Source organism: Bidens hawaiensis, unplaced genomic scaffold (genome assembly GCF_021521415.1).
Source record: "Bidens hawaiensis isolate Kalapana, Puna unplaced genomic scaffold, B.hawaiensis_p1.1 tig00097206_1, whole genome shotgun sequence".
NCBI classification, from domain to species: Eukaryota; Viridiplantae; Streptophyta; class Magnoliopsida; order Asterales; family Asteraceae; genus Bidens; species Bidens hawaiensis.
The window spans coordinates 1-8,904 of record NW_027506820.1 but is presented as its reverse complement, the minus strand read 5'-3'; the positions used below and the strand labels follow the sequence as shown (position 1 = coordinate 8,904).

The 8,904-nt window shown below is 40.7% G+C and overlaps 1 long non-coding RNA gene across 2 annotated transcripts; it reads right to left on the bottom strand.

Moving 5' to 3' along the window:
• Window positions 1-5,925: 5,925 nt before the first annotated feature.
• LOC143618590 (uncharacterized) lies at window positions 5,926-8,670 on the bottom strand. 2 transcript variants are annotated; one of them, XR_013151049.1, is made up of 4 exons: window positions 8,084-8,670; window positions 7,887-7,981; window positions 7,347-7,764; window positions 5,926-6,212 (listed from the first exon to the last, which is right to left on the bottom strand). It is a non-coding gene; the product is annotated as an uncharacterized LOC143618590 (long non-coding RNA). The 2 variants fall into 2 exon arrangements; XR_013151048.1 differs by having other exon boundaries at window positions 7,347-7,981.
• Window positions 8,671-8,904: the final 234 nt, after the last annotated feature.

Below are 8,904 nucleotides of genomic sequence, written 5' to 3'. Positions count from 1 at the left end.
AGTGTTGCCACGCGAAGACCGACATATATTTTGTGAGCAACCTTTTCATTCTCAACCTCGTATCATCTGATATAGTTGCGCCAATTGTGATTGTTTGCTCTGGGAATTTTGGGTTTAGAATCCATTCCTCTGGCGCGTTGTCCGCCATTGGAAGTTTGACTCTCCCTTCCCGCGGTGTACTTGTCACTGCGCACAGATGATCCCGGTATACAAAAGTTACACCTGTTGGTGTAGGGAACCCCAATGCGCCGTGCGCTGGCGACGGTATGGCATTGAATTGAGCAATCGTTCCTCTACCCAAGATCATATTGTGGCATGACGTAGTGGGCAATACCAAGAAGTTGACAATTTCGGCTCGCTTGTGTTCATCATCCCCCATAGTTAGTTCAAATTGTATCTGTCCTAGGGGATGAATGATTTCATTTGAAACACCACAGATTGGTGCATTCACAATTTCGAGCCTTGCTTGGTCTGCCGGGTCCAATTTCCTGAAACATTGCTCATACATGATGTCTGATTCGCTGCCAGTGTCCACCAGGACTTTTGACACTTCGTAATGAGCAATGTGTGTGGTGATGACAAGAGGACTGCTGATTGAAGGGCCACCCCTGATTCTTGGGAAGATAACTTGTTGCTCGCGCCAATCTCCTTGGATTTGCGCGCTTCTCTTTTTTGACCTCTGCCCTTGCCTTCCTCCCTCAGCCACACAGATTCTTTTGAACTTTTTGTTGGCAGAGGCTCCTTCTGGTTGCTCATCTTCTAGTCTTTGGTTTTTCACCAGGTGAGCCAGCTTGCCGGACTTCACATCCTTTTCGATCGCATCCTTTAAATGATGGCATGCGTCAGTGTTGTGGCCTGCAGACCTGTGAAACTCACAATACTTGCCACTGTTCGGTGGTCCCTTGTAGTGTAGTGGCTTGGGGCTCTTGAATTGGACATTCTCAGTACTTAACACCTGTGAAGGCGTTTTAGTGAGGGGAGTCCATATTCTTGGCAGGGGTCTGCTAGGATCTCTGCCGCCCTCTCTCTTGTCACCCTCCCCACGACTATGGCTGTCTTTTTGGGGCTGGGGTAAGCTTGGTTGCGCCTGCTTTTCTGCGGAAGAAAAGCTGGTTTGTTGCAACCTGGACCATACGGAGTTCTGTTTGGTCCTTTTGTCGTTGTTGCGCGGTGCCTCTGCTTGGTGGCCTCTTTCTCTTGCTCTATCTTGAGCAATCTGTTTTTCGTTTCGCGCAAAGACCCGCGAAGCTTCCATCAGCTTGGCCCAAGTGGTCGGCATGCCATCTCTGCTCACAAGAGCTCGGCGGAGCTGATCACTGCGCGCGCCTTGTATGAAGGCCACGCGCAAGAGTTGCTCAGTGATCCCTCCGATTGCCAGAGACTCCTGATTGAAACGAGTGATGTAGTCTTCAATCGTTTCATCATTCCTGCGCACACAGTGCATGATGTCATCAGGGTCGCGCGTGTGTCTGCGCTGTTGTACGAAGTGAGCTTGGAATTTTTCCAACAGCTCTTCGAACCCATCGATTTGCCCGGTGGGCAAGCTTTCAAACCAGACACGCGCCGCGCCCGTGAGGCAGCGGGCAAACATGTGACACCATGTTGGTATCGTCCAGCTCTCGAGGTTTCCAGTGTTATAGAAACCTTGCAAGAAATCGTCTGGATCTGTGGTGCCATCATATTTGCCCAGACCACTTGGCATCTTGGTCTTGTGCTGAATGGGGGCCTTCGCGATGCGCTCAGTGAATTTTGAGTGCTTCACCAAGATGGCTGGCCTGTACGGCGTGGTTACGTCCACTTGCCCCCTCACTGGCGGGCTGTATGGTGTGTACAGGTCCAGATCGGCTTTGGCTCCAGGCGCCGTGTTTATGTGCGCGCGGAGCTGTGAGCCTCCTGCATGAGTATCTCGTGTTTTCCTCATGCTGTGCGCTTCGTCATCACTGAACTCAGCGTGTTCAGTGTGAACGGAGTGACCATCTTCCGGCGCGCGGGCCCTTTTTGTTGTGCCTTGATTGGTTTGCTTGTCAAACACAAGCCTTTGTGTCATATCGGCCAACTTTTTGTTTTTGACCATTTCATTGTACTTGTCCATAAGACGTCTTTGCTCGTTTATGAGCCAGTCTTTAGGATCATTTGCTTCATCCTCTGGACCCATTGGTCCCTTTTGTTTCGCGCCGGTAAGATGTTGGAACGTGAGATCGTCTGGAGGAGTTTCAGTCTGGCCATGAGGAGTTGCGATGAAGGGATAGTTACTGGTGGTGCGCGCAGAATCGCGTGGCACCCTCAGAAACTGTTGTCCCTCATTAACTTCCTCATGCTCAATATCCTCCAGAACTTGATCGTTACGAATACCAGAAGTCATGGTGAAACTTTTAGAGAACTGATGAGATTTTGTTGCCGTTGTCCCACGGATGGCGCCAATGAAGAAGCGTGGATCGACTCACTGGTAGACGATCTACTTTCCTCGGGTGTGATTATGCAATTTCACCGATGGTTCTCTGGGATCTGGGTTCTTCCACCTATAAAATGAACAACACCGTAAACTTACCCCTCAGAAAGGGACAGAGGGGTCCTCTTTGGGGTAACCCTCCGGTGTGAGAATAAGAGTTTGTAGGAGAAGATAATAATATCAGAGTAAGGAATAGGATTGTATTGCTTGATATAGCTGATACAGTGTAATAGGGCATACCTCTCCTTGTGGAGTTGATGTGGTATTTATAGTGCTAGGGTTTTCCAATGATTGGGCTCAGACCCAATTGGGGCCTTTTTGGCCTCCTCCTATTGCTTTGCGCCACGTGTCCTTGGGACACCTGGTGCTTTTTCATTGATTATTCTCTGACCCAGGTATTTTACCTGACCCATGTGCAATCACGTGGTAGCACATGGGCTTTGCTGAGTTGTCCACCTTTCATTGGCAGCTGTCAACATCAGCATATTCTTATTCCTTAAAAAGATACCTTCTGGAAGGTTGTCTGACGTGCACAATCGAGGTTGTCCTTATCCTGATTTGGATAAGGACGAGGTTGATTATGTGCACGTGTGATATGTGCCCATCCTGAGGGTGCGCGAGGTCTTCTCTTTATTCTCACGCGCAGATGTTTCATGCGCAGATATGATATGCACAAGCATGTAATATGCGCCACGCGCGGATGCGCCACGCGCAGATGTGGTATGCGTGAGCATGTGTGATGCGTGGGCATATGTGATGCCTGAGCATATGTGGTGCCTGAGCATATGTGATGCCTGAGCATGTGATGCATGAGCATATGTGATATGCGCCATGCGCATAGGTTTTGGCTTTGCGCCTTCATAATGTCTTGATTTCAAGCCTCTTGTCTATATCTTGTGGGTTGACCCGCCTCGCTCGGTGTTGAGGCGGGTACATACCTCTTCAGTTGTTGTTTTGTTTGATTATATAGGTATGTGTATGTTTAAGGTGGGAATGAGCTGAAGGGTTGTCAATTCAGGTCTTAACATGATTAACAGGTTACAAACGACGCCCTTAGCACATATATCAAACATGAATGCGCTTAATATAACTATTTTACATGTCATGACTATACTGTCTTTTTTTCTATTTAATTATTTTTGGAAAAAGGCCAAAGCCTGGCAAACAATTTATTAAAAGAAAGATGGGAAAAGCAAGGCTACTAGCCTATTTTCCCAAGCTAGACAGACATACGTCCTAAAAGAAACAACAAAACCAAGAGGAGTACTAGCCGTACTACAATATACAAACCTAAAATGGGGCTTGGCTCCTAAACACTTCCTAAAATATAGAAAATCAAAATAATGTCTAGCCAAAAAAATTTAATCGCCAGCAATTAATCCTAACTAAAATCTTTCATAATCTTTCAGATTTTCAACCATTATAGTGTTGGCATTACTAAAAGGCATAGCACTATAGCAGGATTAATGCTAAACTTGATAAAGTAATGACCAAAAAGGTAGACTTTTGACTTTATCTCCTTGTTGTCCCACTAGAATGACAAACACCTAAATTCCACATGTAGCCCCATTGACTTTTTAAATATACACAGTAACCATATGTTTGACTAAAATTTTGACTTTGGTTTTTATGTTGACTATGATGCAGTTGACTTTGACTTGAAGCACAACCCTTTAAACAATTCACATATTTCAAAATGCCAAAAGTGCCCCTGAATATCAATTGACCAAGATTCTTCATTATCCATTCATTGACTTTGATAAATTGTTTGACTTTGACTTTCCCATTGACTTTGCTACAAACTAGCTTTTTTAGTTACTCTGAAATGACCAAAATTCACCTGCCTATGAACTGTGATTGTCTTAATACATATAAATCATTAACAAAAGGATTAACATAAATGCTATGTAACGAAGCCTTGACTTTGGTGATGTTCTTTGTGCATTGGACATTGTGTCATTCACGACGGGACTTGATGGTGTCGGTGCTATTTCTTTGTCAGGCGGACTTGACGGTGTTGTTGGTATTTCCCCATCAGAAGTGAATATTACTATGGGACTACGAACTCTGTGAAAGCCATCGGTCCATACAAGTGCCACACGTATTTTAGTTTGGGGTTTCATATGGCCCCCCCCTAACAACCAACGTAAACTTCATCTTTTTGCTCGTTGCTGCGAACTGCAGAGTGTCGGGCTTCACACTAAAATTCAAGTTTGAAGGGTCTCCTCTTATAGATGCAACATACCTAGAATTGGGCCGACCAACATTCGTCACCGTTCTAGGAAAAGACACCGTAAATGGAACTCCCACTTTTACTTGAGCGACCATCGAAGGGTAATTCATATCTTTAATAGACAACTTCTCATCGCAACTAGCATTAACACTTCCCAAGGTTTGAGATAGATTACACCAGATCTTCAAATAGTCTTCGAAAGAAACTTCATACACCAGACCAGGATCTGTGGCATTTATAGGATTAATGTGTCCGGACCCATACGCATATTCGGCTTCTGGGTTTAGAGAAGCATTCATTTCCCAAGCTGTACACGTTTAAAAAAATATATATCATTTGTTTAGTCACTCATATAGTCATATAGCAAAAAGAAACAAGCATGTTCATAAAAATAAGATTCTTTCTATTCTAAATTTTAAATGTGAGTGCTTGATAGTCCTTTTCTTAAAAATAATTTGATACCATGCAAATGGATGATGATTAGGGGTATTCTTCGGGTTGGTTTTTCGGGTTTCAAAGTTTTAAATCTAGACACGAGACGAAACCCAACCCACATCTCTCAATGTTTTTTTCGAGATGTTTTTTCGGGTTGTGTTAATCGAATCATAGAAAACAAGGAAATATTAAAAAAAAATACAACACTAAAATTAAAGTTAACATACGCTTATTCACTCCTAATGTAAATAAACCAATAACAAAACAAAAATAATCCAATAAAAAAATCCCAAAACGAGTTTAATTTAACAAAATCCGGCCACAACAAACAAAACCAACATAATCATTTTCAATCTACTATGATTAGGGTGTTCGATTATGGTTGCTTTTAGTCATAACTGAATACATTAATTAATAAACAATAAACAATCTATCCATAATATGTGGAATGGAAAAGGTCGATACATGACAAATTCTGATAACCTTAGCGGCTAAAAATATATTTGGTTTCAAAACTAAAAGGTTTATTCGGGTTGACCCAAAACCCAAAATTTAGACACAAGAACCAACCTGAATTACTTCGGTTCGGGTACATGTTAGTCTTTTCTCGGGTTCGGGTTTTTCGGGTTGGGTTAGTTCGGGTTTGGGTTTTCTTGGGTTGGGTTTCGATAAAAAGTGACAACCCTAATGATGATGATGAGATTAGTTAGCTTATACACAAATTAACGGCCATGACGCTTCAAATGGATATGCAAACATGCTCTGACTCAAATACCAAACACATAATATAAGTCCCTACACTAGTTGTGTTTTAATTATTAGTTACCGTGATTTCACTTGTTATAAATTAACGTCAGAAAAGTTTAAGATTTATTTTACGTACTTGTGGTCATTAAGCTGATTTGATTGCAGAAGGAGACCAGTCAGGGTGGAAAGACTTTACAAATGCTGCTGCAGCCGCAACATGGGGGCAAGCCATGGACGTCCGGATAGGATATTAAACATAACAGATTTCTTGTCCGTGTCCGATCCAGATGGTGAGCCTATTGGTGGAAAAGATGCTAGAATTTCCACGCCCGGGGCTACTACATCGGGCTATAAGAGCATAAAATATTTTATTAAATTCTAAAAAGAAACATTACATATACATACAACAAATTATATTCTAGGGGTGTTCACACTTTGGTTTGAAACCAGCCAAACCGGTCGTCGGTTTGGTTTCGTGGTTGGTTTGCTTTATCAACTTTAAGGTGATCAGTCGTTTCAAAATTTTCAAACCGTAACAAACGGTTTGGTTTACGATTTATACCAAAAACTGACCTTATAAAACCAAACTGGACCGTGACTTTACTTTATTACTATTTTGTCTATGAAGTTATAACTTATATGTGGATATATAGGATGACAAAGTTTGTAACTTAATTTTACCATTTCGTTTCTCAAAATGAATCTTGCTATTGTAACAAAAATGTGGCGGTGTGTAAAAACTCCTTGATCCTCATCGACTAAAATTTATTTATTTTTTCATAGTTACGAACTTACAATGCATTCGTTTTTCATCAAATATTATATAATGATCAGAGTTTGCTGTTGTTAAAGGTTTGGGGGTATTTGAATTACTTTCTTTAAACAAAAGTACAGAGGCTTAAAGGTTTGGTTGTCACGTCACTAAAAGCTCAGGGATCAAATGTGACAAGTCTGAAATATGTTTGTTATTAGTTCGTTTGTAGCCGTTGTGTATAAAAAGGGGGAAGAACACACAGTTAGGGTTACGTTTCTTTTTCTTGATTATCAATTCTAGTAATAATAAGTGTTGTTCGTTTCTTGTTCGATTCAATTGTGTAACAGCTTTTTATATGGTGTATGCACTAATATACCGGTATTTTTAATTATTAATAAATTATTATCACCATTTCTTCAAAATTTATTTATGTTGCAAATACGGTACTCAATTCGACCAATCCAATTCTTCTTTATCTTGTTTAATGAATCTCACACCGTCAAACCAAACCAGAACCTAACTCTTAGTAAGGTTTGGTTTGATTTGATTTTAAATTTGAATGGTTCGGTTTTGGTTTTCAATATAAAAAACCGTTACTAAGGGTTCGGTTCACGGTTTAACCTAAAAACCGTCAAAACCGGACCGTGAACACCCCTAATATATTTATCACGGAATTAAGTAGATACATGCGTGCACGCCTGTATATATTGTAAAAAGTATGTACGTACCTTTATAATTTCAGGCATAAATCTGCTAGGGCCTCTGGAAGAAAAGTGAGGAACAAACGGAGCATTTGGATTGTATATAGACTCACTTTTGAAAATTCGGGCCCGAGGATCTCTGTCCATCAATTGAGGAAAATAATTAGGTGCCAAAATAATTATAAATTAATTAATATTGTAGTGAAGTAGAGAAAGAAGTTGCTACTTGGTAGAGTTTTTGAATATCTTAACCAAGTTAAGATCATTTTCGCTTAGACCAATAGCCGGACATGCCGTGACCTGAGAATAATGATCAGAATCTGGGTAGATATAACTGGTGGCTTTAGATGTATTAGCTTCCTCAAAGATAAAGACAGGCACTATATCACAAATAACAACTTTTTTGGTGACCAAGCTACTCTCTAAGCATTGGCTAAGACAGTTCCTACAAACCAGAAAATATATGATAGTCGATTAGTCGTTCATAGTTAGATTAAGATAACTTGAATATATGAAGAAGAAAAATATGCTCAGAAGATCACATAACTTGAAAGAAAATTTATCTACCTTGCATCAATTTCCGAGCAATTACTTGTCAGCTCTTGCCCATAAACAAGAGGCAATGTTGAAGCACTTGATGGGAATGCATTAATACCGTTACCCTACATTGATTCGGTTTAATCATATACGTCGATTAGCAACCCAAGTTACAAACCAAAACAAGCTAGCTAGTCATTAAGTACATAGTTATAATAGCTACTCACCATCAGAATTGTATGCTTTCCGAGAAGGAGCCTGTCGACTATTTTCCTATCAGTTTAACTCGCGCCAACACTTAAGATCCACGGAGCATAAGATTTCATAGAAGATAGACGAGGGCCTGAATTCCCTGCAGATTGTACCGTCAATATGCCCTTCTCAATCGCATGAAACGCTCCTATTGCAACTGGATCATAAGCAAGTTCTTTTGGATATCGAGAGTTTAATGAAATCGATATTAAATCAACCCCATCGGCAATGGCTTGATTAAACGCACTCAAAGTATCAATATCGGAACAACTTGGATTGCATATTTTATAAATTGCCAATCTCGCTGAGGGAACTCCACCCCTTGCGATTCCAGGTGCTAAACCATAATAACTTGCGTGCCTCACTTGGTTACCGGCTATGATAGATGCGACATGTGTCCCATGCCCCACCGTGTCTCTAGCAGAAGGCTTCGTACTTTCAATGCTGAACGTCCGGGCGCCAATTATTTTTCTACATATCACATAGTAAACATTTAAATTTAAAACTGTAATAAAGCTTTCTGTTTTCGAGATACAAGATAACTAAACGAACATGAACATATATGTTTCTTTGTTCTTTTGTTTGTGAACTTTCATTTATTTATGTTCGTTTACAAATCAATAGAAAATAATTAAATACTATCCAGATGAGTCATCTTCTTGATGGTTTTATATTTGTTTGTTTCATTGTTTGTGTTCGTGAAATTTTAAACAAACGAACATAAACGAACACATACATGTTCATTTTTTAAACAACGAATATGAACACAAATATTTGTCCGATTAAGTGTTCCTGT